This window comes from Schistocerca nitens, chromosome 3, assembly GCF_023898315.1.
Source record: "Schistocerca nitens isolate TAMUIC-IGC-003100 chromosome 3, iqSchNite1.1, whole genome shotgun sequence".
In the NCBI taxonomy this organism is placed as follows: domain Eukaryota; kingdom Metazoa; phylum Arthropoda; class Insecta; order Orthoptera; family Acrididae; genus Schistocerca; species Schistocerca nitens.
The window spans coordinates 290,134,168-290,147,031 of record NC_064616.1 but is presented as its reverse complement, the minus strand read 5'-3'; the positions used below and the strand labels follow the sequence as shown (position 1 = coordinate 290,147,031).

Sequence of the window (12,864 nt, the reverse complement as noted above, 5' to 3'; positions counted from 1 at the left end):
CACTTAACTCCGCTGGTCTGGCGGGAAACCATGTCACCACTACGATAAGCCCGTGGGAACAATAGATGGCATAGAAAATATTCAAAACAGGGCTGTGCTATCTTTGCAGCCTTACAAAGACATAGCGACATCATCACAGACACTTTCACCCAGTCCCTTATGCTATGCTACAAGAAAAACATCTTGCATCACAGAGAGGGTGCCGGCCGGAGTGGCCGGGCGGTTCTAAGCGCTACAGTCTGGAACCGCGCGACCGCTACAGTCACAGGTTCGAATCCTGCCTCGGGCATGGATGTGTGTGATGTCCTTAGGTTAGTTAGGTTTAAGTAGTTCTAAGTTCTAGGGGACTGAAGATGGTTCAAATGGCTCTGATCACTATGTAACTTAACTTCTGAGATCAGAGCCATTTGAACCAATTTTTTGAACAGAGAGGGCTCTAGTTAAAATTCCGATAGTGAACAGTTTAATATGAGCAAAGTACCATTATTTTCTCAGACAATACTTCACGCGTGGCTGAATTTAGAAAAATACGACGCTGTACAAAGGTTTACTTACAGTGGCTCCTCCCGCGCAGCAATCGTGAATGAAATAAGTGGGTGGCAGGTGACAGCGGTACTCGGTCTGTCCTCCACCAAACAACTTAAGGTGCGTAGTACACATGTTAATTTCTAGCCGTTAAAAATACAAAATCATGAAGGTTGCGTGTGACAAACATTAAAGTGACATGAGGTGTATTACGTGCCTGCATATATAAATGATCATCATTTCAGCGCAACCGCACAAAGCAAGTAAGAGTAACGGTATCGACAATGATTATAACAGCCATGAAGAGAGTTATTCACTGAGAAATGGCATTTGCACGTTGTTTGTTCATGTGGTATCACCATAATGGTTGTCCAGCGCATTATGCATGATGTACTGTTGTTTGTCTTTCAGACTGTTTTTAAATCATTTGATTGGACGAATGGGAATTGTGTCTAGGTATTGTCCTCGGCCGGGTTTGATTCATGTTAGATTTTTGTCTTGAGAAAGCTAAAAGACGCTGCATCAACGATGGTATGAAACGACGTATTACTGCTATCCGTGGTGAAATTTCTTATGAAATGTTGGAATGTGTGTACCAGTATTTACATGGCACGCTGGAAGTTCCTCGCGAAGCTGGTGGACGTCATTTGCAACAACACCTTTGAAGACCAGTCCTCTCCCTTTTTTAGAATCCAAATCATTTGTTTATTCACTTTTTTCTTTACATTAGTGCTAATACATGGACCATAAAACTGCCGGTGTTAAAATTTTCAAATTGAGACTTTTCGTGGGCTCTTGTACAACAATCATGAAAAAATTAACCTCTGACATTTTGATTTCAGTTTTGATTACTTTCAGTTTGATAATGTAATAAGGCATTGTCCCATTTAATAACTTTGACTTTGTAAAATAAATACATGTTCTAATGCTTATTAAAATCTGTGTGTGGAAAGAGGTTGTAGACCCCTGTGACAGTTCATTTCGCTGAAAATAGAACGTCGACAGCACCTTACATTTCCGAAATGTTTTCTGTTCATGTATTACGTAATTCACCCTGTGTAACAGAAGCCTGAGAGCAAAGAGGTAAAAAGTATTTTCATGTGCTTTCAGCAGCGACTACCACAAGTCATCCCAAACGTTTTCTTCGCAAACACGACACATTTCCAGCATTATACTAATTTTGACTGGTGCTAGGTATGCTCAGTGCATTGCAGTCACAAGTGTTATTAAAGCAAAAGACTGAACCTGAGATGTTGCATACTAAGGGATTCTTGTATCAGAAAACTCTGGAAACAAATCCCAAAACAGGTTTTATGATCATCGTAGTACATTTCAAATAAGGACCATCATGATGAAATAGGAGAGCTTCGGATGAGAATCAAGACATAAGAAAGTCCACTTTCTCATTGCTCCGTTCCCGAATGTAACAAGAAATGGAGTAACTATTCATGGCACAATGTATGATCTACTGCTTACGTTGGCCTTAAGGTTATTTCCTCAAATGTGAATACGTTATCCATTGCAACTAACACTGAGTAGGATAGTCATTTCTTCCAGACGATGGTGGGTGGAATCTTATTCCTTCTTGCAAAGGGATCATTGTCATCTAGTATTCCTTTGGGGTTTTGAAAAAATAAAAGTATAACTTTCCACAGTTACCGACTGTTGTTTATGTAAATGTGAGAGCCATTGCTTACTACAGCTCTGGATGTCTTGAACCGTACTACTGTTTTTCAGTTCAGCTTGTCCATCATTGTTTCTCATTTTATATCTCTTAGCACGTCGTAAAAAACTAATTTCAGATACATTCTTGTAACTTATCTTGCTGGCTTAGTTTCTCACTAAGATAAAATGATATAGATTTTAATATTTTATTATGAATTTATGTTTAAGTCTTTCCTCAAATGTTTTATGAAATGTCGCTTTATGTATAACAACATATTATGCACTAAGCTCGCATTCAATATGTATACAGAAATGTAGCAGTTCTGCTTCTATAAAGAGTTTATTTGCCAATCTGTTTTCCCAGTGACCATCATTGTAACCATCCTAAGAAATTTTTCTTCCGCAGTCATAGTTTCCGATTTAGTGGTCAATGTTAATCATTCCAGAAACTCTATTAAATTATATTACATTTCATTGTATGCGGTCTTCCGAATCTCCCATTGAGATGCGATGGTTAGACTACAAGAGTTTCGTAATAAATATAACACTTGAGTTCTTCTCTGGGAGTTACGTGTAGTCAAACAAAGAAAAAAACAGTTTGTAACATTAGTTTAGGCCTTCTTTCACTACTGTGGATGCATCCTTCTCACCGCGCGTAAATATTACGCTGCGTACACTACGATACAGTATTGACTATACCAGGGTAGGATTTGTGAAGACCAGCACGCGGGCATTAAAGGAAACGAGAAGCAGAGGAACTTGGTGACAGGAGTTTGTTTGGTTAAGCGCAGATCCGACAGGTGTCCGAGTCGCAGCATCGAAGTGGGGCGCTGGACACGGTGTGGGCTCTCTGAATGGAGGGGAAGGCCATTGTGCAAGTTGGCTACGTGCAGGCCGCCGGCTCTGACACTGCCGCTCCAGCTATCCGCAAATCGTCTACCCACCTGCTGTCGCAAGCGCATTTTGTTTGTAAAACAAAATGACGAACTCGGCTCCCCGCTGTAACAATTTTCGTGACACCACAAGATTCTTGCACTCGCCAACAAAAGGCACTCCGCCAACGTTTCCAGTTGTTTGGAAACTGATATACGTTAGCGTGATACAAAACCTGCTATATCAAATAAAAAAAAATTAAAGATCTTTAGTGGTTGGTATGTATTTCTTGTCCAGCTCAGTGACAGAGTCCACTACTCGCGTTACTATCCATGTGTGGGATATGAAACAAAATAAAACTAATATTGCTTAACGTATACGACATCATACTTCAAACCGTCCCGAGACGTGGCCGAAAGCTAACGTGGGCATGAAGCGGAGCAAGTTTGTTACTTCAGAACGTGTAGTGCCACGTTGCAAAGCATTCACATGGATGAAAAACATTTTAAGTCTTGTTGGATTTCAGGAAAGGGCTACGAGACATGAAAATATAATAATGTGAAATCGCTTTCTGTATCATAATGTGCCCTAACTGAATGCATCTTACAAAGCTGAAGTGACATGTTTGGAGGTTTTTGTGTCGTATCTAGTGAAATACAAAAACGTGCTGTTTCAAAGCACTGGTGTATCAAGGATATTTCTAAAATTCATCGTTTTTGTACGATACGTTATAATAAAATTACGCGAAACTGTACTTTGATGGTTAAAAGTGCTACCATGCGTCTATGTCCTAAGGCATAGAGTAGAAATATATTCGAGGCCGTGCTGAATAGTAATGCCTTCGAATTTTTTATGTGAAAAATTTTTAAAGCTTTTTATTCTTCATGTTTACATATTTACTCCTTAACATAGTCACCCTGGCAACGAGCGCATTTCTCACAAGAGACCATTTTGTTGATACCGTTACTGTAAAATGTTTAGTGATTGAGCCACAACCTCACCTCTGCTTCCACTGCTTCATCACTATCAAAGTGAAGTACTCGAAGGTGTTCTTTAAGTTTTGGAACACATAAAAATCCGATGGGACAAAGTCCGGACAGTATGCCGGATGGTTGCTGACAATGAACCAAACGTGTCGCATTGTTTTATGCCCCGCTGCGCTGATATGTGGTCTGGCATTGTCTTGCTGAAGGAGAGAGTGCCCCATTTGGAACATCAACTCTTCGAATTCGAAACTCAATTACAGCACGTTGTTTCTCACGTACCGACATAATTATGATACATGTACACGCTATAATTCGGAGCCCTCTGGCAGCAGAAGGATGCAAATATTTAGACATGAAGAATCGAGACGTAGAATGTTAATAACGTTTGTTTTATCCAAAAAAGTTTAAAAGTACTGACGTAAAAAATTCGCAGGTATTACTTTTCAATAGGCCCTCGTATTTCTCCAGATATTTTACTCAACCAGTTAGTTTTGCAACTCAAGTGATTGTGCAGAAATTAAAACATGTAACATAATTGATAATGTTCTGCTTTCTTAATCTGAGAGTCTACGAGTATGTTTGATTCCTGGACGGACAAAAACTTACAGCTCCTCACAAATGTTCAAAGCCTTGGTTGTTTATTGAAGTATGTTTTCAGTGGCATTTTGTAGTGTTATTCGAGAGTTTCACCATGCTTCTTTGAGACATGCATATGAATTTAACTCAGCTATTTCCTAATTTCCCACTGTCGAAAGCAATATCTGGGTGGCTGGCTTGGTCGAGAGAGCCGTTAGAGATAGTTGCGGTGGCAGATAATGTCGGGGAGCACATCCCTTGTGAGTGCTCACCCACGATACTGGGAACCATATTTACCTCCAAGTCCAGCTTTTACGTCCCGTGTGAAGTTGTCCTCACCATGGATAGAACTTCAAATGTACACAATACAGGGCGTTCCAAACAGATTCAACCCGTTTCATAGAACTGTATCTTGTACATCAATAAAGAGAGGGACTTGGGGTAAGGATTGGATTGACCAACCGGCGAGGTCATCGGTCTTATTGGATTAGGGAAGGATGGGGAAAGAAGTCGGCCGAGCCCTGTTAAAGGAACCATCCCGGCATTTGCCTGAAGTGATTTAGGGAAATTACGGGAAACCTAAATCAGGATGGCCGGACGCGGGATTAAACCGTCGTCCTCCCGAATGCGAGTTCAGTGTGCTAACCACTGCGCCAACTCGCTCGGTGAACATGGGGTAAATTTTAATTTACGCATACGAATAAAAAATTATTATTCTCAAAATACCCACCCGATTTTGCAAGGTTATATCTTTTACATGCATGCACATACAATATTGCAGTGCTTTTCACAATCACGTTTTGGATAAAAGTTTCACTTATCTTTCATAAATGTTCAATGCGACCTCCTTCGGAAGCACAACAACCGTCCAGGTGACGGTCAAACTCGTCCCATATCTGGAATCACTGCATTCGTTCCTGACCCTATGCGACGTTACAGTTCAACCGAAGATGGTAGCACGGCAGGCACAAATATGGGTTCTTTCACCGCCCCCCTCCTCACACAAAAAAATACCACATACCGTGAGACAAGTCGACGTTGGAGGCCAATGGTGCAGTGCGAGATTCATATCACCAATGCATTCGATCCATCGCTGAGGCAGCTCATGTTAATAAAAGCTTTTACGTGCAGGTGGCAGTGCGATGGTGCACTACCCTGTTCTCGCAATTGTGGATAAAGCCACATCTCGAACATATACAGATACGTGATTCCTGTAACCGTACTCTCCCCTAAAAAAGAATCTCTCGTGCTCGGCTATAGTACACAGCTGCCGTGTTATCCATATTGTTATGTGGTGGCGGTTCACTTCTACAATTAAATGGAACGTAGTTCAGTCACTGAACACTAAACCACTAAACGTGAAAGGAAATGGATGTCTTCCGCATTCACTCCCAGAGTAAATTCACAAAACTCTGCACGTTGTTGTTTATCAACCGCATGAGGGGCTCCTACTAACGGAATCCTGCATGGTTTGAAATGTAGCCTCATACATACACTTGAGGAATTGATAGCTCTCGGATGGCACGATGGGTAGATTTATTGGAACTACATGCGAAACTCTGTTGAATTCACTCGACCTTCTGAACGCCCATCCTCATGTGTACAACCAGTGTTTTGAAACTTTTCGTGCCATGGTCGAATAATATGAACTGTAGGAGGTGCATTGCCGTACTCTCGACGAAACTCATGCCACACAGTTGTTACTGAATTCCACCTGCTGAAAGGAAGACGCAAAACGCTTTTTGTTGTTGTGTTATTGTCACGTCAATGTGGCGCACATTGGTAGCTTCACCACGGAGACCCCTACCGAAGCCACATGGACTACCAACTTTAAAACTGTAGCTGGGCTAAACTTTTAGTGTTGATGCGATCGGACGCTTGTAAAAACTCTATATAACGTCGAACATTCTAAGCGTAAGTCTATCTGGTGAACGTACAGTATATTGCCTGACGAAAAAGATGAAGTACCCAGAAGACATGATCTGATGTCAGTGTAATTTCACACGCGTAAACATCGTTGGTAGATATGAAACTGATTAGAACTGCAATACTCTATGATAAGTAGAGCAGTCAACAGAGAGTATTAGTGCTGTTAGTATGAAGTGTTGTTTGCTCAAATGGCTCTGAGCACTATGCGACTTAACTGCTGAGGTCATCAGTCGCCTAGAACTTAGAACTAATTAAACCTAACTAAGCTAAGGACATCACACACATCCATGCCCGAGGCAGGATTCGAACCTGCGACCGTAGCGGTCGCTCGGTTCCCAGACTGCAGCGCCTAGAACCGCACGGCCACTCCGGCCGGCTGAAGTGTTGTTATCAAGCTTGGTACGGTATATAATAGACGTGGGCAGCGTCATATGTTGAATGATCACTATGAAGGAAACGGAGAAGCCGTATGGTCGTGTGAGACTGCATCATCAGCATTTGATAGAATCTGAAAAGAGCCTGATTGTGAATCTCCGTTCGCCCGGCTCGACGAATAGAGCAGCTACCAGAGATGTGGATCATTCTGATTCGACTTAGAAACGACACATCAGGCATACTCGTCGTCAAGGTTCCGGTCGAGCACTTCTGACCATCACAACGAAGGATCTCCGTGTTGTATGTAAGTACACAATAACCCCTTCACATCTGCGCCTGCCATCCGACTATGAGTAATGGCCTTGTGGCAGCATTGTGTGTCATCCCGCACCATTGGTCGGAATTCAGTAGCAGGCGGACTACTGATTTACCATCTCATGCACAGGCTGGTGTGGAGTGGAGCCGTGACCGGGAAGCACGAGCTGTTGGGGCTGCCGTTAACATCACGACACAAAAGGTTGCATTTGGATAGGGAAGCATGAACGGCCGGTAAGGGGGTCGCTTTGTGTTCAGCGATAAATTGCTGTTTTTCACGCCCGCGGATGACCATCGTCGGCGAGTATGGTAGCGACATAGAGGTCCCATTCTTCCAATGTTTTGGAGAAGTACAGCGGTGTTACTCATGGCGTTATGGTGTGGTGACCATCGGGTATGATTTCGGGACACGGCTGGCAGTGATTCAGGGGACTCTGACGGTGCAATGGTTTCTCACGAACATTTTGCGTCGTCATGTGTTTCCTCTCATGTGAAGGTATTTTTCAACTGGGTAGTTCTCGGCTACACATGGCAAGTCTCTCTATGAACTTTCTGCGACGATCTATAGGTACTTCTGTCGTCAGCAAGATACCCATATCATATCTGTCCCCAATAGAGCATGTGCTGGACTACCTCGGACATCAACCCCGTCCCATTGCCAGTATTCAGAGTATCAAGGATCAGTTGCAACAGTTGTGGGTCAGGTTGCCTCAGGTGAGGATACACAATCATCATGAGATCTTTCCGAACCGTATCAAAAAAATGGTTCAAATGGCTCCGAGCACTATGGGACTTAACATGTGAGGTCATCAGTCCCCTAGAACTTAGAACTACTTAAACCGAGCTAACCTAAGGACATCACACACATCCATGCCCGAGGCAGGATTCGAACCTGCGACCGTAGCGGTCGCGCGGTTCCAGACTGAAGCGCCTAGAACCGCTCGGCCACATCGGCCGGCGAACCGTATCAGTGCATGCACATAGATCAGAGGTGCTGCAATGTGATACTGATAATTTGGCTCATACTAACAACTTCTTTGTAAATTTTACTCGATTTTGTAATCACTGAAATACACTCCTGGAAATTGAAATAAGAACACCGTGAATTCATTGTCCCAGGAAGGGGAAACTTTATTGACACATTCCTGGGGTCAGATACATCACATGATCACACTGACAGAACCACAAGCACATAGACACAGGCAACAGAGCATGCACAATGTCGGCACTAGTACAGTGTATATCCACCTTTCGCAGCAATGCAGGCTGCTATTCTCCCATGGAGACGATCGTAGAGATGCTGGATGTAGTCCTGTGGAACGGCTTGCCATGCCATTTCCACCTGGCGCCTCAGTTGGACCAGCGTTCGTGCTGGACGTGCAGACCGCGTGAGACGACGCTTCATCCAGTCCCAAACATGCTCAATGGGGGACAGATCCGGAGATCTTGCTGGCCAGGGTAGTTGACTTACACCTTCTAGAGCACGTTGGGTGGCACGGGATACATGCGGTCGTGCATTGTCCTGTTGGAACAGCAAGTTCCCTTGCCGGTCTAGGAATGGTAGAACGATGGGTTCGATGACGGTTTGGATGTACCGTGCATTATTCAGTGTCCCCTCGACGATCACCAGTGGTGTACGGCCAGTGTAGGAGATCGGTCCCCACACCATGATGCCGGGTGTTGGCCCTGTGTGCCTCGGTCGTATGCAGTCCTGATTGTGGCGCTCACCTGCACGGCGCCAAACACGCATACGACCATCATTGGCACCAAGGCAGAAGCGACTCTCATCGCTGAAGACGACACGTCTCCATTCGTCCCTCCATTCACGCCTGTCGCGACACCACTGGAGGCGGGCTGCACGATGTTGGGGCGTGAGCGGAAGACGGCCTAACGGTGTGCGGGACCGTAGCCCAGCTTCATGGAGACGGTTGCGAATGGTCCTCGCCGATACCCCAGGAGCAACAGTGTCCCTAATTTGCTGGGAAGTGGCGGTGCGGTCCCCTACGGCACTGCGTAGGATCCTACGGTCTTGGCGTGCATCCGTGCGTCGCTGCGGTCCGGTCCCAGGTCGACGGGCACGTGCACCTTCCGCCGACCACTGGCGACAACATCGATGTACTGTGGAGACCTCACGCCCCACGTGTTGAGCAATTCGGCGGTACGTCCACCCGGCCTCCCGCATGCCCACTATACGCCCTCGCTCAAAGTCCGTCAACTGCACATACGGTTCACGTCCACGCTGTCGCGGCATGCTACCAGTGTTAAAGACTGCGATGGAGCTCCGTATGCCACGGCAAACTGGCTGACACTGACGGCGGCGGTGCACAAATGCTGCGCAGCTAGCGCCATTCGACGGCCAACACCGCGGTTCCTGGTGTGTCCGCTGTGCCGTGCGTGTGATCATTGCTTGTACAGCCCTCTCGCAGTGTCCGGAGCAAGTATGGTGGGTCTGACACACCGGTGTCAATGTGTTCTTTTTTCCATTTCCAGGAGTGTAAAATAACACACCCTTTCAAACCGATGGGCATCATTTTGTTCCCTCCTCCTCCTCTGCTGGACGTTTCTCTTCTTTATCAGTCTGTGTAGTTAATTTATAGATTCAGGTCATACAGTATCTGATAGGGCCATGTGCCACACAAAAGTGTGGTGTTCAAACCTGCCTTCACATTGATAAACACCTTACTTTACCTATACACTCTGGAAACTCTCCGTGCGGTTCTAGGCGCTTCAGTCTGGAACCGCGTGACCACTACGGTCGCAGGTTCGAATCCTGCCTCGGGCATGGATGTGTGTGCTGTCCTTAGGTTAGTTAGGTTTAAGTAGTTCTAATTTCTAGGGGACTGATGACGACAGATGTTAAATCCCATAGTGCTCAGAGTCATTTGAACCATTTTTTCTGGAGACTTAGATAACTTACGACTGGGAAACACGTTCTTCATAAATCACAGTGGAGTAGACCTTGTGCTACCTGTTCATTATAGAGGTGGGTAGGTGTCTACGTTGGTCGCTGTTCACAGCCGCCATTGCTACGGATAACGCAAGACATGTAGCACGACGTCTAATGAGTCTTCACTGGCGCTTATCAAGAGTTTTATAAACATTGCTGAAAGTTGGTTGTGTAATACGAAAACTATTTAGCAGAAGACAGGATGCAGTTTTTTATATCACTATTGGGGAATAGGAATACTGGTGGAATTCAATGTCACCCGTGATTACTTCAATCTCATGATCTCATGTACATCTTTCGAGACTTTTAGCGGTCCCCATCATCTGGCATGTTTTGCTCCTGCTTCTACGTATCTGAATGATCCAATATTTATTTCTACCCTCATGGTAAGCCTGACTATTTTGTAAGCAGTATAGTCAATGGGAGATAGTTCTATCATATTGAATCCACGTACACTGGTGGACGTTTAGAAGTGTATAGCTGCTCTGAAACACCATTTCAGCTTCTCTTCTGTTTCTGTTAGCTTGTCCACAAGCGAACACCATAAGTTTCCGTTACGTGAGATTTATTCCGTCTCACTGGTCATACAGCACTGAAGGGGTAAGTCGTCAGTACGTATACATAGACGATTAACTCTTCATCATGTAAACACCAAGGGCTTCAAAATATGAGTAGAACATATAACCTGCCTGATGGTCCTTCGCCAGAGGAGGGGTGGGATCTAACTGGCTGGCAGGAGCTGTGCTACATCGCGTAGGCAGTGCCTGCAACTTCTTGTGTGCTGCACCTCAAGTGCTATTCGCAAAACTTTTTATTTGCCTCAGAATTTAAGAATACGAACAGCATTCCACTAAAAATGTTTTAGGGAACTGATGCACTTGTAACAGCAACTTTCAAGTGTACTGATATTTCATTGTCGTTATTGACTGAAACTGAGTTTACTAGTACCGCTCACTCCCACATTAAATGCACCGCTTCGATGTCAACTAACACAGGAGTGGTACTGTTTTGCTGTAGGATTTATCAAATTATAATCTGATGTTCCTAATTTAGATTTCTCTGTAAATAAAACGTATGATGCATTTATCCGTGCTTCTACCGGTGCTCACCGAGCGAGGTGGCGCGGTGGTTAGCACACTGGACTCGCATTCGGGAGGACGACGGTTAAATCCCGCGTCCGGCCATCCTGATTTAGGTTTTCCGTGATTTCCCTAAATCACTCCAGGCAAACGCCAGGATGGTTCCTTTGAAAGGGCACGGCCGACTTCCTTCCCCGTCCTTCCCTAATCCGATGAGACCGATGACCTCGCTGTCTGGTCTCTTCCCCCAGAACAACCCAACCCAACTCTACTGGTACTCACATAGAACCGCTCTCCATAACACGCCCTTACATGTTATCCAGCTCTCCTGCTCTGCTGCAAATTGCATAAGCAGTGTCGCTACCTCCCAGTGAAGGTATTAGGCTCATACGTTTTAGCTGTGGTATTTCCCTTCCAGGGTTCCCTATCTTATTTTCCCACAGTGTTTTCAAAACAGTCCCCCAACTTTGTTCCACCATCATAGAAACATTTTTTGCACACATATTTATTTTTTCAAATAAATGGTATTTCATGAACAACAGAAGCACTGTGTCTGGCAATGTGCGGGGACCCAAATTCCTGTAAGCAGGCTTCAGTAGCTGCAGCAGTACTGGTGCATTTTTTAGACAGCATGTCAGGTGGCATACCAGTTTAAGATTAGAATAAACTAGACGAGTTATGAGTGGCAGTGGAAAGTAATTTGAAAAAGATCTTACCCCATTGAACACTTCCTTATCATAAAGAAGACAGATTATCGTAGATGCAACGATGGTATGTCCTCTCGCACTGTCCTGAATGGGATAATGGTAGTGCACTCATGTTCAGAAAAAAACAGAACACCTTGAACGACTAGAGATAGGACGTTCATATTCTCAGAACTAGCATTTCAGTCATCTCGGTTCAGCATGTGTCCTGTTGCCTAACAGGCACAGCATCCGCCATGGGCCTTGATAACGTGTTCTATGCGTGATGGCATCGGCGCTTTAAGGCGCGAATGACGTCCTGTGGTATAGCCATCCATGCTGCATTCACATGGTTCCAAAGTTCATCTGTGATGATTCGCCATATGCGACACATTTTCGATTCGCGACAAGCTTGGTGATCTGGTGGACCAGGGCAAAAGGCTGACATCCTGTGGCACCAAGAATTCACGTGTACGTGCAGTAACATGTGGTCGTGCATTGTCCTGCTGAAAATTGGCTTCTGGGGTGTTGTGCAGAAAGGGTATGGCTACGGGTCGCAGGACGTCATTTACGTAGGTCACACTGGTCACAGTGCCCTGAACACGCACCAATTGTGATTTGTGGTTGTACCCAATAGCGCCCCACACCATAAGGCCTTGAGCTGGCGCTGTATGTCTCACCGTGATGCCGCTCCCCCTATCTGCGGTGAACCAAAATGTGGCCATCATTGTCAAACAAACAGAAAACACTGTCTGATGCCACTCATGTCCCCAGTGCGTTGCTCCGTACACCATTGCTGTCTAGCATAGCATCGTTCTGCACATTCGTCAAAGGTCACCTCTGATAGTGTATGATGTGTTACACTGTTCTGCCTTTGTGCGCCAGAACCGACGAGTACGCAGATTTGTCCT

The 12,864-nt window shown here is 44.9% G+C and overlaps 1 protein-coding gene across 1 annotated transcript in view; it reads right to left on the bottom strand.

Annotated features, from left to right (window-relative positions):
• Positions 1 to 12,864, bottom strand: part of LOC126249185 (rho GTPase-activating protein 45-like) — a 607,616-nt gene that overhangs the window by 481,407 nt on the left and 113,345 nt on the right. The gene's annotated exons all lie outside the window — the stretch shown is intronic.